Here is a 17491-nt window from a genome sequence, read left to right as displayed (position 1 = left end):
TGAGAGATAAAATAGTATATATTTATAGTGTACAACCTGATATTCTGTAATATATAATATACTACGGAATGATTAAATCTAGGTAATTAACATGTAGATTACCTCACATTAATTATCGGTTTTACAATGGAAAAACTTAACATCTATCTTAGTATTTTCCAATAATATTCACATATATAGTGTGACATATTGTTATTAGCTATAATCACTATGTTGTATAAGGGATCCCTTGAACTTATTTCTCCTAAGTGAAATTTTATATCCTTTTGACTATCCAACCTCCACCTCCCTGCCTCAGCTTCTGGTAACCACTGTTCTACTTTCTACTTCTATGATATCAACTTGTTTAGATTACACATATAAATGAGATCATGCCATTATGGAAAATAGTTTAGACATTCCTCAAAAATTTAAAAATAGAATACCATGTGATCCAGCAATCTTACTTTCAATTCAAAGGAAATGAAATGAGTATGTCAAGAAAATATCTGTACTCCCCTGTTTATTACACAGTGCTATTCACAATAGCTGAGATGTGAAATCAACCCAATCAATGTTTACCCATCAATGGATGAATAGTTAAACAAATTACATACATCATGGAATACTATTCATCTATAGAAAAGAAGGAAATGCTGCCATTTGCAGCAATACAGATAAACCTGGAGGACATTATGTTAAGAGAAATCAGCCAGGCACAGAAATGATGCTTTTCAATTACACTGCTCGGAATCTTAATCTATTTGGGTAGCCCCAGGAGATTTATTAGTATCTGCTTGATAGAATTAAAATCCAAACTGTTTTCTTTTTCTTTTGAAAAACTTGGGTCTTTTAAACATGGTGATATTTTTTAAAGTCTTTATTCTTTCCGATGAAGGTAGAACTGGGACCCACAGAATAAATCTATACAACCTCTTTGCTTATAATGTCTGGATCAAAACCTACATGTTGACAAGAGGGACAATTCACCACTAGTAGGATATCATGAAGTTTTGGGGGAACAGAAATACATTTCAAAACTATATCTAAGTGCTTATATTTAAGCTTTAAAAAATCTTATTTTGATACCATGGAATACTATTCAGCCATTAAAAAAAATGGAGACTTTACATCTTTTGTATTAACCTGGATGGACGTGAAAGACATTATTCTTAGTAAAGCATCACAAAAATGGAGAAGCATGAATCCTATGTACTCAATCTTGATATGAGGACAATTAATGACAATTAAGGTTATGGGGGGGGAAGCAGAAAGAGGGAAGGAGGGAGGGGGTGGGGCCTTGGTGTGTGTCACACTTTATGGGGGCAAGACATGATTGCAAGAGGGTCTTTACCTAACAATTGCAATCAGTGTAACTGGCTTATTGTACCCTCAATGAATCCCCAACAATAAAAAAAAAAAAAGACTTAAAAGATACACAAAAAAAAAAAAAAATCAAAATTCCTAAATTGAGTCATTTATTAAAATAGCCAGCATGCTGTTTTATTTTTCAACGTCTTCTGCCCTGGGTTAATAGGATGTTAAATCGCAGGCTACTTAAGTTCCTCTAATGCTATTTAATCTTATTCTAGGGTTTATTCAGTAAACAGCTGAGATAGAATCATGAGGATTAGTGATGCTATTGTTTCTCATTCTCCACGGGTGATAATGAGTTTAGTGATAGTCGATTAAGTGGTTCATTGTGGATCAGAGCTAACGGCCAGGAAGAATTGTCAGAATTTGAAGGCAAACCTTTCTTCTCTGGCTCATGACCCACTATCACACTGGTGGATGTAAAACAGTAACTGGTTCCCATGTGACATTTCAGAGAGAAAGTAGGTAAAAGTGAAGTCATTTGTCGACTTCTATTGGGGGCACATTTTAAACTGTTGTTTGTTGATCTATGTTAGCTGATGTTCAACGTGAAGCCATCTAACCTTTGTTTTGTTTTGGTATTTTTCGGTGGGGCTGGGTTTGAACCCACCACCCCCGATATATGGGGCCTGCGCCCTACTTCTTTGAGCCACAGCCACCGCCCTAAGTTTTGGTTTTTTTTCCCCTTTGTCAACATTCTGTGTCAGTCACAATTAAACATATTTTTATCAAAAAAAAAAAAAAAGAATATGATGTTAAGGGAAAAAAGCAGGTCCCCCCAAGTATCTGCAGCATGATTACATTTATATAAAGTTTATAAACATGTAAAAAACTAAGTAATAGGTGATTAAAAATACGAGATAAATATATGTGGAAAAACCATAAATGTAAGAAAATAAATGATAAACACAAAATTCAGACTATTGGTTACCTTTAAGGAGGGAGGGAAGGGGATGGAATCTAAAAAAAAAATCTTATTTTGAGGCCAGGCACAGTGGCTGGTGGCTCACGCCTGTAATCCTAGCATTCTGGAGCATTACTTGAGGTGAGGAGTTTGAGACCAGCCTGAGCCAGAATAAGACCCCATCTTTGCTAAAAATAGAAAACTTAGCTAGGCATGGTGATGTGTGTCTACAGTCCCAGTTACATGGGAGGCTGAGGCAGGAGAATTGAGTGAGCCCAAGAGTTTGAGGTTGCTGTGAGCTTAGCTGAGGCTTTCTACTCAGGGTGGCAGAATGAGACTCTGTCTCAAAAAGAAATCTTGCTTTGAAACATTTCAGACTTTCAGAAGAATTACAGGGGTGCTCACAGTTGCCTAGTACTTACCCATTGACTTGGCTTAACCAAATTTTAGTCAGGCTTCTCTTTACTCCACAAGCCCCTGAACTATAGCTGGACCCTAACTTTGAGCAAGCTCTGAAAGGCAGAACATCTCTCACTAACTGGTTCATTTTGAAAACTGGCCAACCACAGATGGGGAAAAAAAACAAAAACAAACCATTTCCTGCTAAAGTGCCCTAATTATACCTGCTCTCCTTACACCCTTGCCCTGTACTCACACAAACGTCCTGCTAGCCCTGCTTACCCCTTATTTTTTTTAACTTTTTTCCTTTTGATTTTGAAGCATTTAAAGATTTTGTGTCAAAGTGTTGTCTGCAATCATCTGTTTGAGTACAGACTCTCTTTATCTAAATCCAGATTTGTTTTTATTGGACATAATAAACAATTATAAATGATCATATAAACTTCGCTCAGATTAACAAATTTTGCTACATTTATGCATGCTATCTTTTATATATATAACTATATTACATAGCATCACAATATATTTTATATATGCACTCATTATTCAAAAATCATTATCTCTCCTTCAATTTCTATGGGGGAAGTATGCCTCTGTTAACTTAAGAAAACACACAATTTATAAATATAGAGAGGAAACTTTATTTCTCATAAAGGTTCTTTTCTGAAAGGTAGTCATTCTGACATGCTGGGAAGTATAGCCTCTGGCAGAAGCTAAACCACAGGCATTTTGAGGGAAGACAGGAATTGATGCTGAATGGGCTGGCTAGTATACATAGTCAACAGACTGTAGGAGGAGCTAAAAATATTTATGAAGGTGGTTCTAATGTATGCATACTAAACAAACATATATGTTATTATATATAATCCATGTTCAATTTGGGATGAGACTTAACATTTAAATGTATTAAAATTAGGTCCTATATAGCCAAAAGGTCTTTTCAGGACACAAAGCACTCAAATGCACAGCCTCTGTAAACCAGACGGAACTAGTCCTTGAATGGTCGTCTTGTCAGGAGAAAGTTACTGAAATCCATCTCTTGCCCAATCAAAGCTGCAGTATGGCTTGTGTAACAGGGGGATGGGGCTCAGCATCTGGTGGTGGATAAGCTGGAATTGTTTTGATATTGCTTATCTCGTGGTTAGTGCTTGTTTACCTGCTAGAGAAAAAAAAAAAAACTTTATGGCGGTTAGAATATAGCTTATTCTTTAAGTGTAGGGATGCATAACTTAACTCTTCCCTAGAATGGCCTTTGGTACTATTTGTAATTTGGTATCTTGCTACAAAGAGTCCATTCTATCAGCCTTATGATCTCTATCTTAACATTAATACTGGTAGGTTGTATCTAAACCGCAAAAGGGAGGGCACATAACGAGGTATATCTAACCTCTCATCCTGTCTGGAAACTCAGTTCTTAAGGGTTCTCCAGGGCCCTCTTGACCAAGAGGGCACTTAGGATTTTATTTTTAGTTTATACCTCTTTGCTCCAGGGATGTTGAGTTTGGACATATTATATGCTTTGACCTCACATTGAGTTCAGCACACTTCCCCAACTTTTGACTATGAACTTGGCCATGGGAGTTGCTTTGGCCAATGTGAGTAATGTTATCAGAGTATTGTGGGTTGAATTGTGTTCCCCAGAAAGATACGTTGAAATCCTAATCCCCAGTCCTGGTAACTATGACCTTTTTTTTTTCTGAAATAGGGTCTTAAAGGGTAATAAAATTAAGGTAATACTGGATTAGAATGGGCCCTAAATCCAATGACTGGTATCCTTATAAGGAGAGAGATTTGGAGCTAGGCACACACAGAAAAAAAGATCATGTAGTGACAGAAGCCGAGATTGGACTAATGCTGCTACAAGCCAAAGGATGCTGAATATTATCACTAACAAATAAAAGCTAGAAAGGGTCAAGGAAGGATCTTCCCCTACGCCTTTGGAGGGAGTGGAACCATGCTGACATCTTAATTTCAGACATTTAGATTCCACAACTGTAAGAGAATAACTTTCTGCTGTTCTAAGCCCAATTTGTGGTCATTTTGTATGACAGCCCTAAGAAATTAGTACAGACAGAATGAAGCAAGTTGTGGCTTGAAATGTGCTTACATAATTGAGTTTGTCTTCTTGCTCCTCTGCCACCTTCATGATATGAAGTTCTGTGGATAGGCCAGGGATCAAAGGGTGCAACAGTACTGGATATGACCTGCATATGGAAGCCAACCAAACTCTGCTGACCCCAGGATGAATGAATGGGAATTAATGTTGCTTTGAGGTATTAATGGAAGGAGGGAAGAGTTGTTGCACTACATTATATGACAACAATTAGCTTATATAATATGCAAACATTTTATCTTGCTGTAAATTGGTTGCAGACATTATGGCATACCATCCCCAAAATATCTCAACATGTACCTCTTACAAACAGGATGTCCTCCCACATAACCTCAATATAATTATCACACTCAGGAAATTTAATATGAATACAGATATTATTATCTAATATATACATACTTCATATTCTAATTTCCTCAATTGTTCTAATAATGTCCTTTGTAGCTCCTGGGATTTTTAAAATCCAGAATGCAATCAAGGATTGCACATTGCTTTTAGTTGTTAGGTTTCTCTGGTTTTCTTTAAATATAAATATATTTTTATGACGCTACTTTATTCTTTATGATATTGACTTCTTTCTCATGACACAACTGTTTTAAACAATTGTTTTATAGCATATCTCTCACCTTGGAATTTTTTATTTGTTCTTCTCAGTTAGTTCTCTCTTATTTGTTCTTCAGGTTAAATATTTTGACAAAAATGCCACATAAGCAATGTTGTGCCCTTCTCAGGAGGGCACGTGAGGAAGCATGTGAGGAGGCATAAAATTTCATTTTATTCTATTACTGATGATATTAAGTATGGTGATTCAGTTATAAAATGGTGTCTATAAAATTTCCTAATTGAAAGGTACCTTTCATTCTTTTCTTTTTAAAATTATTTAGTAATCTGTGGAGGGAAGATTTGAAACTACAGTATGTGAATATGCTATTTCCAAGACAATTTTATTAACCTATATGATTTCCAACATTCACATATGATGCTTGCTTTAAATTGGTATATGCTACAATTACATTGTAGACTTGTGTGTGCATTCATATATATGTGTATTGTATATATGAAATCATGGTAGTTATACTTTCAAGACATTAATATAGGCATCTTAATTTCCCTCCTACATTTCATATTTATAGTTTCCTTGTCCCAAAGTTAGACTCCTTGGTTCCCAACATCATCAGTATATTTACTCATTATGTAAATCCTAAAACATACATAAAAGAATTTTAGAATTATTTAATTATTACACTATTACCTAAGGGAGAATTTATTTTTTGAAAATCCACTCAGGTAGGTCAGAGAAATGTAATTAGTCTCAGATTGAATAACATATTTTTTTTACCCCATGTTTGGTCCTTTAAGATTCCATATTTCCTACATATTTGCAATTGAAATTGTTCAACATTTTCATTTTTCTTCAAATATGTAGGATGAGCAAGTTTAGAGATATAATGTGTTATGTGAGGAATAGTTAAATGATATTAGAGATTTGGGTTAATTAAAATTTTGGTTGCTCTTGTCACAAAATTTAAGATGATAGATGCTAATCTGCTATACTATAAGAATCACTTCTCTATCTGTAGCCCATCACAGCATGTTGTAAACTTCAAAAATACACAATAAATTGATTTAAAAAAAAAAGATTCCATATTTCCTATTTATAAAAAATAGTTTAGACTAAAACATACTCTAACATTCATATAAAATAGATCATTTATTTAAATGTTTAAATGTTTCTGAAATTGTTCTGCTGAGAATTTTATTGCTATTTTCAACTTGTTTTAGAAAAAATACTCTTAACTAAAGCATTAGAGTGTCTCCCCCTCCTTCATTTGTTGTTTCTATTATTATTGTATCCAAACTTCATGTAGTTTTAGAGTTTCAATATTGATATTTACTGTAAGAGTCATTTTATAAGCATACTAATATTTAGAATCTCTTCTAATTTTCTTTCAGATATACCTCTTAAGACTGAAAAAAACTTTCTATTTTTAATAGCTAATGTATTTTAAAACTTTGAGGTCACACCTACAGTTGTAAAAATTAATACCATTTTAGAAGTCTATTCTTCTATGGGTCTTTTTAGGGATTTGAGGTTTCTTTTTTTTATTATTGTTGGAGATTCATTGGGATTTGAGGTTTCTTATTCATATCAGCAGGAATAGGAGGCTTTAGGGGATAGAAGTCTTTATTAGGGAACTCAGTTTATTGCAGCTGCTCCTGATCGCCCACCTGTTGCTTTAAGTAACAATGCCTCTTATTGTTCAACGTGTGCACATGCATGTTTCCTTCTTCCACAGTAACCTAAGAAGCCATAATATAAACCAATACCACTTATAGGCCAGATTTATGTTACACTCTTATTTTACACAGATGGACTTCATACCCTTATTGTTCATGCTTATTCATTTTCAATAGTTGTTCATGCTGTAGATGTCTATGAAATCTGACAAGCATTGGGAAACTTGCTAATTTAATCAAATGGACCCTGGATTAGAGTAATAGTTCTCCTTATTAAGCTCTGATCAATTTTTCCCATTTATAATTGAAGACACTTCAATTAACATTTTTGTCAATAAAATTTTTAAGCCTTGGGAATAGTAACTGTTATTTTCTGTTTTAAGATCTAGAGAGGAGTAAATGAGAAAATATCTATAAGAATATCAAATGCGAAGGTTGGCTAACAAATAAAGCTGAGCATGCCCCCAAATAGGTCTATTTTTTTCTGAGAGTGATGTTTGTTTGTGAAAGAAATTAATTTTACTTTTAATTCACTAGAATTGATTTTACATTGTAACCCATGCATCTGATTACACAGTAAAACTTTGACTATATAGTAGTCACTTGTTTCAAAAGACTATATAGTAGTCACTTGTTTTAAAAGTGGTATTAAACTAATTGTGGTAAAGAGATTACCATGAAATTAGATGGCCGTTGGAACTCTGACTTCATAGCCTCTAGAAATATGTACCTGTCTTTCCATGTATTTTTATAAAAGTAACATTTGAATGAGGTCTTTAATTACCTCATTCTTCTGATTTTTTTCTTGCTATCAGAGAATCTCTACTTACAAAGCAACCTGAGTTCCTCATATGAAGTTGAATAAACATGTTTCAGAGTCTTAATCATCACTGTGTACAATAGGCTAAAACATACAGACTAAAAGTAATAAGTATACAATAAATTTTCTGTATTTCAATTCCCTGATAAGTTTACATACTAGGCCTGTGAAGTTTACTAAGTGTAGAGTATAAGGGTTTGAACACAATAATTAAGAAAATACCATGAAGGCTATGTTAACCAGTTCGGTGAAAATATTTCAGACTGTATATGGAACCAGCACATTGTACCTCATGATTGCATTATTGTACACAGCTATGATGTAATTTTTAAAAAATGAAAAAAAAATCCTCTTTGAATCCCTGTTACCTTTTACCATTTCCTAAATATAACTACACTTTTCATCTTCCAGTATCAGAGTAGTACTTCCAGTAAAGCTTCCTTGAATATGTTTGGCTAACAAGATAGAGCTTCCTTAGCATTTATTTTAGCAAAATATAGTCTGAATATTTTAATAAATATTTCTAAATATCTATATAGAGATACTTTAAAAATACCTATTTGAATGAGTGAAGAACACAGCTACAACTCTAGCCTCACAAAATGAAACTATGTAACCTAATCCTATGTACCCTTATATTAACCTGAAATTTAAAAAATACATATTTGATAACATGGTGTGTCAGAAGAAATGCTTGGAGAAATTTAAACATATTTGTAAATTATCTTCTAAAGTAAAAGTGAGAGATCACTCTGCATTTTCCTATATCTCTTTAAAAGCAGGCAGTCCTCTCAAAAACTACCTCCTGAGGCCACAAATCCCAAAGAATTTGGGTCTTCAGAGTTTTGGGTCTCAATTCAAAGTATTTTTTAAACTTTATCAAGAGTATTTTCCTTATTAACCACCAGGTGGCAGCTGGATCCGCTGTTCTGAGAGCGACTCCGACCCCGCCCTACCGGAAGCTGTCATGTAAAGAAACCTCCTTGGCCACGCCTAGAGTTCAGCACCCTGGACACGGACAGCGACACCGCCCCGTTTAGTCTCATGACTCGCTGCAGAGATTTTTCACCTGACAAAGGAAATGGCCAATCCCAGTTGGTTCCAAGAGCCGCATGACCGACCAGTTTACAATGCCAGAGGTGGAGGGGGTTAAGAATTCCCTGATTTGGGACATTTAGGCTGGCGGGGAAGCCAACTGACATTAAATAAAACCCCATATTGCAAAATGCTGTGTTTTTTTTTTTTTCTCTCACTATCCGTGCAATCTAAGTGACTTGTAAATGCTGCCTTGCTGTGGGATAGGGATTAAATTACCCAACCTCCGTGCGTTGGTTTATTCCGACAAAATGAGTAAGACAGAAAAGGCGGCGCAAAAGTCTGCGTGATTTATGGCGGCCAATAACTCTGCTTGCACAGCGCTGCCTGTCAGCTGTCCTAAGACAACAGCTTGGGGACAGTCTGCTTTTTCTCATTTTCCATGTCTTCTTCTTCTCATAAAAATTACTATTTTAGAGAGACTAGTTGGACGGAAGCACGAGTGTGTTCTAGCGGTGACGGTTTATGTGCCCAGGGGCTAATTAGATGAAAAGCACGTTTGTAGGTTTTAATTCTCATTTTAGAAAAACAAAAACCCAAGGGTAGCTGAAAATAGATTCAGGAGAGCATAATACATTACCTGGATTGGGTTGAGAATCTGAGTCTAATTAAATCTCAATGCTGGGGAAGTAGGTAGGCTAAAGATGAACGATAGCTATTTAAAGTTGATAGATTAGATTTAGCCCAATTTCACTTGCAATTTATCCATATTTTGTTTGTAATTCGTCCGTTTTGTGTTGACTGCTTTCTCTTTCCCCACCGTGTTGGCAGAGATAAATTCAAATCTTTAACCAGCAGAGGGCTAGTCGACTGCATTTTTTTGCCCCTTAGATACTTCCTCTCCCTCCCTCCTGGGAAATTAATTTACTAGGTTTTTCAAACGTAGGCCAAGCCCAGAAAGGTGTGGTGGGAGGAGGGCATCGCACAGGACTTGGCAGAGTGCCCACTCTGGCAGCCTTGGATGTGTGGCCGAACTGTACTCCTAACGACACATATTTTCTTGCTTGGGGCTGCAGAGGGAATTGCAGTGGTTGTTGCTGGAGAAGGCAAGGATGAAAAGCAACCCCGCCCGCAGAAGCCATAGTTATCTAAGGTCACTAGTTTCAGAGAATTGGGAGACCCAGGGATAGCCTAGATGACGAGTGTAAACTATGAAATTTCGAAAGAGGAAAGAAGCAGTTTACTTCTCAGGGCCAAAAACTCTGCGCTCGATATAAAAGATGGGTGGGGGGAAAGGCTTTGCTCTGGCTTTGCGACTCCAAGAACAAAAATTGGAGGATGGGAAGTAGGAAAGGGAGGAGATGAGAGCAAAGAGTGAGTGCTGGCTGAGTCACCTTTAGAAGAGAACAAGCAAAGCAAGCCAGCTCGAGAGGAAAGACGAGACAAGAAAGCCTGCCAGAATGCCGGGCAGAGCAATAAAGCATGCTGTCCAAAGTTAATTTATCGTTAGGCGGAGCCCTCCTCTTTCTAGAGGCGCATACCACTTGCTCCAGAGGGGTGGTTTACCTTACAGCGCAAGGTTTTGCAGAATCTCCCTGGGCAGGCAGCCAGAACTCCCATTAATAGAAGATGCCCCTTCTCCTCCACATATTTATGTCTCAGAATTCATCTAATTCAGTTTCAAATTAGCAAAATTAATTGTTTTCTGGATGCCATTAAACTAAATTTTAAGCAGCATTGCGTTTTCTCTCCCTCAGTCATTAAATTTCTGTTGAGCCTGTGTTTAAAGGACACCATTTCATTGATAAATTCAATTTATAAGAGTATGAAATTCTCTTTAAGTTGGTATCAGGGAGGACAAGAATAAGTAAGGTGTCTTGACAGGGCAGATCAACACTTTTCAGAAAGCATGATTTGACTTGGAGTTTCATAACTAATTTCACAGATAAATTGCACTTTGATAGTGTCATACAGCACACTTTTATTTCTATGACTATTTCTGTAGCTTTCCCCTTGTAAAGAGCACTTAGAAATTTTCTACACATATACCAACTTCATTCATGTGCACCAAGACCCGAATAAGTGCTTAAAATTGACTAAGATAAAACTCCTCATAGGAATCAGAATCATCATCTTAAAAACTAAGTACTAAGTCATTTAACAGACACTTAATAAAAGAGAATATACAAAGAGTCAATGAGCATATAAAAACATTTTCAACATCATTAATAGCTAAAGAAATGGGAATTTAACCCACAATGAAACACCTTTACTCATCCAAGAGAATGGCTAAATTAATTAACTAATAATAAAAGTCGACACTTTCAAGTTTGGGGAACAATGAGGCAACTCCAACTATCACACACTGCTGGAGGAGTGTAAATTGGTATAATCACTATGGAAAACTATCTGGCAACATCTACTAAAGTTCAATATAAGCATACCCTAAGAATCAGTAATTGTACTCTTAGGGATATATCCAATAGAAATGCAATAGAAATATTTGTACAAAAAGGCATGTATAAGAATGTTCATCAGACCTAGAAGCAATCCAAATATACCTCTACAGTAAAATAATTAAATGTGTTGGCATTACCATATGCAGAAATACTAAATACTAAATTTTTTTAAAAACTACTAAATGTGACCATATATATAAACATGATATAATGTTTAGCAACAAAATATTAGGAATAAAAAACTTTTATATGATTCTATTAATATAAAGCTCAATAACTGGGAAAAAACTACTGATAAAAGTGAGAAGAGTAGTTACTTTGGCAGAGGGAAAGATTGAAAAGGGGCATCATGGAGGCTTCAAAGATTTGATAATATTCTATTTCTTGATCTGTGTGGTATTTACAGGAATGTATTCCCTGTAAAAATCTATTAAGCTATATACTATGTTTTGTGCCTGGTATGTTATATTGCATAAAAACTATGCTTTTAAAAATAAAACAGATTATATCATACCCATGTTTAAAATCATTTAATGTCTTCTCATTACTTTGAGAATAAAATTTAAATTCCTCAGTATGGCCTAGAAGGCTCTGCATAAACTAATCCTATCTAAATTTCAGATCTCTTATTAACTACTTTGTCCCTTAGTCACAGCACTTGAGTCACTCCGAGCCTCAAACCATTTCTGCAACATAATCTCTTTTCAGTTTGGGGGCCCTTGAGCTTGCAGTTTGTTCTGCCTAGAATGCATTATTACCACCTCTTTGTCAAATGACATATTTCTTTAAATCCTTCAACTCAGATTAATAACATCTCTTAAAAGATTTCCTTGACTCTCCCATCTAAAGTCTCTGTTATTTTTCTACTAGCTACTATAACAAATTACCACAATGTCTTTAAACAAAACAAATTTACCATCTAACACTTTTGAAGTTCAAAAAGTCTGAAATGGATCTCTCTGGGCTAAAATCAACGTACTAGCAGGAGTGCTTTTATTCTAGACACTCTAGTGGACAATCCATTTCCTTGTCTTTTCCAACTTTGGGCTGATTGCACAAAGGGGGGGGCTTTGGGACCCCCTCTTCCATCTTCAAAGTCAGCAGTGTAGCATCCTCAAATCTCTCCCTGATTCTGACACTCTACTGTCTCTCTCTTCCACTTTTAAGGAGCCTTATGATAACATTGATCCAAGTGGACAATCCAGGATAATCTCCCGATCTCAAGATTAGCTGATTAGCACTGTTAAATTCCCTTTGCTATACAACATTCACAGGATTTGGGGACTAGGACGTAGGCGTCTTTCAGCGAGGTATTATTCTGCCTATCACAGTCCCCTCTTCTTTTCTTTTCTTTTTTTTTTTTAGTACAACACCATGCTTATTTCTGTATGTGCACTGATCACAATTTTAAATTGTTTTAGATATTTGTTTACTTTTTCTCTATCTGCTCCACTCTAATATAAATTCTAATGAGAGCACAGATCCTATCTGGCCTGTTCTCTTCTGTTTCCCTACTGCTTAGCATAATGCTGGTACACTATAGGAGTTCAACAAGTATTTGTGGAAAGAATAAATAAATTATTATAATCTTAGCCTATGTTTTCACACTTAACAACTTGGGTTTTTACCTTTTCTGCTTATATAAAAGACATATATTATGTCTTGGAAGTAGGGAAATTTCTGGAAGAATACAGCACAGTTTTTTTCAAATTCTCCATCACACTAACTCACTGTAAAAAATCATGTCTACTGATAGAGGTCAATATATACCACATATATATCTTCATCTTTTTATTAGATTTAAAAGATAGTTTATAGATTGCTGCCTCATGAAAAACAGCACATTATAGGACTCATGCTGCTGGAGAAAAGAATAATCTAGGATGAAAAGTTGGAATTCTTTGCTAGAGTCACAGGAGGAAAAATATGATGAAAGAGGCTCTAAGTATAATCCTAATATGCACCTACTAAGACAAGTGTCATCACATAACCATTATTAATCTCTATTTTAACAGTTTGTAATTAGATACCAAAGATTGTTTTTTAAATACTTGGTGACTTGTTCATTCAGCAAATATTTATTGAGCATCTATGAGGTGTCAGGCACTCATCTGAGTACATAGGATCAATAGTACAAAGTACCTGCCTTTAGAGAGCCTACAAATAGATACGCAACATTACATATAAAGAAATGGCAAGAGTTACAAAGGAGAAAGGCAATTATGAGAGACCAAAAGAGAGTTTTGAATGGAGATTTGATTTATATTAATATTATAGAAAGATAAGTCTGGCTATTATATGGATGAAGAAGGGAAATCAGTTAAAATATCATTACAGATGTACAAGGAAAGATAATAGGGGTTTGAGCTGGGGTGGCAGTGCTGGAGCTAATATAATCAAAATTTGTTAGATTTGGGACATTTTAAAGAAAATATTAACATGATTTAACAGTAAATTTGATGAAATGATAAAAGAAAGAAAAAATACTCTCAGTTTGAATATCTTAGTGATTGGTGGTGTTATTTACTGACCTGGGGAAAGTTGGGGTTAGTCTGGGGATCGAAAATCAATAATTTTATTTTGGACATGCTGAATTTGAAATACCTGTTAACCATCTAAGTTATTTCAAGTGATCAATTGAATAGTTGGATCTGAGGATTTAGGGAAGATATCACATCTAGAAGTATGAATTTTAGAGTAAGGATTAGGAAAATCATAGTTAAAGCAATGAAATGACATCACCTAAGGAATACATGTAGATAGAGAAGATAGTCAATCCTAGAACACTTCAAGACTTACAGATACAGGGAGGCACAGTGGCTCATGCCTGTAATCCCAGCACTTTGGGAGGCCAAGGCAGGAGGATCACTTGAGCCCAGGAGTTTGAGGTTGCAGTGAGCTATGATCACATCACTGCACTGCAGCCTGGGTGATAGAGCAAAACTCTATCTCTGAAAAACAAAAATGAAGACAAAAACAGCCCACATTTAGAACTCTAGAAAATGAGGAGAGGCCACAAAGGAAACTGAAGGAGGAATTAGCCATGTAGTAGGAGAAAATCAAGGAGAGAATATTCCCTGAAAGCCATGTGAAGAAATTATTTTAAGGAGGAAGGAACTACTGCTGACAGTTTAGTAAAATGAGACATGAGACGGAGGTCTCTTGTGACCTCAGTAGAACAGATTCAATGAAGTGGTAAAATAAAAAACCTAACCTAATGTGACAATCCACTATGAAAACATAATATTGCTTAGAATCTTTTAAATAATGCTACTTGAAGTAGAAATTATATAAATTGCCAAGATTGATAGTCTTGTAATTTATAAATGTAATAAATTAATAACTTCCTAATTCACAATTTCTTAATATTAGTAGATCAAACTATATAGTTGTTTTATTGTAATGATGGCTGCCTAAGGGGAATACTGAGTCACAATTTCTTCATAGCTTTGAAGATACCATTTAATTCTCCTATGATTTTCTTTTTTTATTCTATAGGACTGCCTATGATTTTCAATGGAAATATTTAATAATGATTTTAAAGTCTTCTTTTCTTCTGATGTATTACAGATACCTAGTCTGGGCCTCAAAGAGAAAAACAAACTTCCTTTGCGAAGAGCTCGTTGTTGAACTTCCTATTTTCTCTAAACCAATGGCTTTTAAATCATTTTTGAAGGACTCCATGTGATGCATTGATGTTTGCAAAGTAGTTCTTCCTATTACTTATGTTTATTCCATGATGAAGCTATTTCCAATAACTGCCATTGGGCCTCCTAACAGTGCAAATTGCCCACTCTACAAGGCTCATGTCCTTCCTATGGTTCTGGTAAAGAAATTTTGGAGTGCTATCACTATATAACCTGTGCCAGCTCTTTTCCACAGAACTGTTCAGTCAATGTCCTTCTCTTACAAAGATTTTTTTTTATTTACCTAACACTCAATCATCACTACAGTCATTCAATTATTAAATATTATTAGGCATCTCTTGGCCTACCTGAGGATCAGAATGTATAATATTGAATGAGGTGGACATGATCTCAGCCTCACAAAACTTAAGATGATAATAAGACATAATTAAATTGTTACAACAAATACGTTACAGTCCATTATAAGAAGAATACAGGGAAATAGAGTAACTCAAAACTTCAAGCAGGGGATGGGAAGCTGGGAAAGGCTGGGCTATGAAAGGGGAAAAGTTATCTAGATAAAGAGTAAGAGAAATAGTGATCTAGTAATAGGTAAAAGTGTGTGCAAAGAGTTAGAAGCAATGAAAGGATGGTGCATTTGAAGAACACTGGAAAAAAGGATAGATTTATCATTTTTATCATTTTTTTCTTCTTTAGGATGACCAGCCTTAATACTTCTTAGTGACCCTCTAGCCACCTTAAAAATTGATTATTCATTGTCAAAATTTATTTTTTATCTTAAAGGATATTTTTCATTAGTTAGTAAATATTATCTAATATAGATAATCACTACCATGATGTAATGATCAATTTTATTAATATTTTTGAAGTGCTTTTCAGGTAATTTTAGGAACATTTTAGAAGTATTTTTCTTTAACTCTTTCCATATTACCTAACTACCCCAATGGTTCATTAATTCATTCTCATGAGGCTTTGGGAATTAAGCACTTCTTGTTATTTCAGTTCCTCAATACGAATCATGATTAATATAATAATTTATCAATAGGTGTTTAATAAATGGTGCCTCATGGCTCAGCGCCCGTAGCTCAGTAGTTAGGGCACCAGCCACATACACGGGTGCTATTAGGTTTGAACCTAGCATGGGCCAACTGAAACAAAATGACAACTGCAACAAAAAAATAGCCGGACATTCTGGCAGGTGCCTGTAGTCCTAGCTGAGGCTGGAAGGCTGAGGCAAGAGAATCACTTAGCCCAAGAGTTTGAGGTTGCTGTGAGCTGTGATGTCACAGCACTCTACTGAGGAAGACGTAGGGAAATTCTGTCTCAAATAAATAAATAAATAAATGGTGCCTTATTTCTAATATGCTCTGAGTGTGACACTGAAAGAAATGAAATTTTCTAAAATTTAATAAACTTAAGATAACACCAGATTATGAGGATGCATCCCCTGAATATATGGGTGTGGAAGAAGAAGTCAACGAAAACAAGTGATTAAATAGTACATGGAGAATTTAAATTATAGCATTTTTGTCTATGAGAAACTACAGAGATACCCAGTGTAGCCTTCAGTTTATATATAAGAAAATTAAAATCCAGAAAAGTAGGATGTCCAATATTGTACCTTAAGTTAGTAAAAAAAAAAACAAACATTGTCCTGGGCCAGGTGTGTTGGCTCATGCCTTTAATCATATGAGAGGCATACAGGAGCATATGGGAGGCCTTGGTGGGAAGATTGCTTGAACTCAGAAGTTTGAATCCAGACTGAGCAAGAGCGAGACTCCTGTCTCTACGAAAAATAGAAAAATTAGCCAGGCATGGCCTCTGCTGCCTGTACCTATGATCCCAGCTACTTGGGAGGCTGAGGCAAGAGAATCAGTTAGCCCAGGAGTTTGAGGTTGCAGTGAGCTACGATGAGGTCACTGTGCTACCTGGGACAACAAAGTGAGACTCTGTCTCAAAAAAAAAAAAAATGTCCTGGAAATCAGATTCTGAACTAAAATCTACTGTTTTTCTCATCATGAGGCTATCTTTACGCCTCATCAAAGTGCTTTTGATCCTTAAAAGTTTGAGGGCCACTGCTTAGAAATCCTTTTGTTTAATCAATAAACAAATATTTATAGTGGGCCTATGATATTTTAAGATTATTCTAAATGCTATGGATTGAGCAGCAAATAAGTAGGCAAAACTGTCTACCTTCTGGGACCCTAAAGAAATAATCAGAGCGCTGATCCCAGCTGGGATATTTATAGGCCTGGATGCCTTTGAATTTCATGTGTGTGTACGTGTGTGTGTACATGTGTAATCTGTTTCACTTACATTCAGGTTTATTAAGATAAAATTTCCACACAATAAAACTCATTCTTTTCAAGTGTACAGTTTGATGAATTTTGACAAATGCACAAAGTCATTTAACTATGTAATTAAGATGTAGAATATTTCCATTGCTCCAAAAAATTCCCTTCTGCCTCACCTCACCTGCAGATCCTCCTAATCGCTGATCTGATTTCTATCCCTGTATACGTA

This window comes from Nycticebus coucang, chromosome 17 (assembly GCF_027406575.1).
Source record: "Nycticebus coucang isolate mNycCou1 chromosome 17, mNycCou1.pri, whole genome shotgun sequence".
In the NCBI taxonomy this organism is placed as follows: Eukaryota; Metazoa; Chordata; class Mammalia; order Primates; family Lorisidae; genus Nycticebus; species Nycticebus coucang.
The sequence above is the reverse complement of the archived record's forward strand: the minus strand, read 5'-3'. Positions refer to the sequence as shown.